The following is a 1,586-nucleotide window of genomic DNA, read 5'->3' as shown; positions in this document are numbered from 1 at the left end:
CATATTGTATATACCCACAGCCATAGTCAATTAATGTACATAACAATTTTTTAGACTTAAAGGCTAGCTATGACGACTGTATTTTATTTACTCTTATTCCAATTTTTTATTTTTATTTTTCACATTATGTATAAATGTTAAAATTTAAGGTCTGATTTTTGTCTTGTCATGTATTGTGTATATTTGTTCGTTTTTTTTGGTGCTTTTTTATGTTGCAACATTGAAATTTCTCCATTGCGCAGACTATCACTCCTTACTTCTGTCACAGTAATGATGTTGGTGCATTGACTTCTCGAGCTTCCTTGAACCTTGAATATTAGCCCTTATATAACAGTATACTACTCTTTACGCTTTATTTAAAACTTGAAATTCACTATGAAATTCTGTTTCCGTTGAAGGCAGTGACGTCTCTGAGCTGTCTGACGTTAGCCCGACTGTCATTATCTTGACTGTGTTGAACGTTGTTTTCTGTGCGGCTGTGGTCGTCCTGGTGTGGCTGGTTTACAGCTACAGGAAGAATCAACATAAAGGTAGTGACCACATTCACATTACAAACACATGAGAATGTTATTTCACACTCTCACACCCAAGTAACATACTGTTAATTTTACAGAAGCAGATTCCTGTCATGGCTCTACTTATGATGAACAGGTCATAGTGATATTTTTATTACATATGTATGAAAACACTATATTTGCTTATGTGGTGCTTGCTTTGTTGTTTTGCAGGCTGAAGGGGAGCTTACTTATGCAGGAGTAAATTTGGTGCCCTGTAGCGCCTCCCGCAGGTCAGCCTCAGTATTGCCCCGAAAGGACCATGTGGTTTATTCTGAAGTGATGTATCAACAAGTCCAACTACCAAAATGTTATTGAAACATGAAGTCACTTATTTCTCTCAGCCCTTAACTCCTCAAACATGTCTCACTTTGTATTTTTAGTGCTTGACTGAAAATAAATGATCTGAAATGACAAAATGAAGTTTAATTTGCATTGCCTCATGAACAAATAAATAATAGAATCCAAGTGCTGTCAGTGACTATGTTTAAGTTCTTACATTGACTGTGCTTGTTGTCCAGTTTTTCATGGGTTTCAGTCAAACACTTCCTTCCTGATTTGAAGCATTTTGTGATGACCTTTCCCATTCAAAAGATGTAATATTATGAATATATTATTATGTGTATTGTGTTGCTATAACAACATAGAACCGTTGCCATGCCACATCCTTCAAATCAGGATGGAATCCCTGAAGCTCAAGAATGATTTCTCCAGAGAAGTGATAGACTGACAGACCACTCTAGCCACAGATGATGGTCATCTGGTAACTTAGCTTTAGCACTAAACCTTAAACTACTACACTAAAACTATTAAAACTGCAAACATAGAGCATTATTTTTTGTATTATTTGTCTCTGTTCCCTCTCTACAACTGTTAGAGAAATATCGTTGGTCAAACTGCCTAGAAGTTTCCACCTCTCTTACGCAGTATCATAACTCACTGTTGAAACAGCAGTGAGTGCTAGGAATGGCCACAAGAAAGGCAAGGCAAATTTATTTGTTGAGCACTATGTGCACACAAAGTAACTGAAAG

General features: G+C 36.5%; 1 long non-coding RNA gene across 1 annotated transcript; it reads left to right on the top strand.

Moving 5' to 3' along the window:
• The first annotated feature begins 402 nt into the window (after positions 1-402).
• LOC129457101 (uncharacterized) lies at positions 403-843 on the top strand. Its single transcript, XR_008649094.1, has 3 exons — positions 403-530; positions 614-651; positions 729-843. It is a non-coding gene; the product is annotated as an uncharacterized LOC129457101 (long non-coding RNA).
• Positions 844-1,586: the final 743 nt, after the last annotated feature.

The sequence above is a fragment of the Periophthalmus magnuspinnatus genome, chromosome 18, assembly GCF_009829125.3.
Source record: "Periophthalmus magnuspinnatus isolate fPerMag1 chromosome 18, fPerMag1.2.pri, whole genome shotgun sequence".
Taxonomy (NCBI): domain Eukaryota; kingdom Metazoa; phylum Chordata; class Actinopteri; order Gobiiformes; family Gobiidae; genus Periophthalmus; species Periophthalmus magnuspinnatus.
Note: the sequence above shows the minus strand (reverse complement) of the source record. Positions and strands in the feature narration are given on the sequence as shown.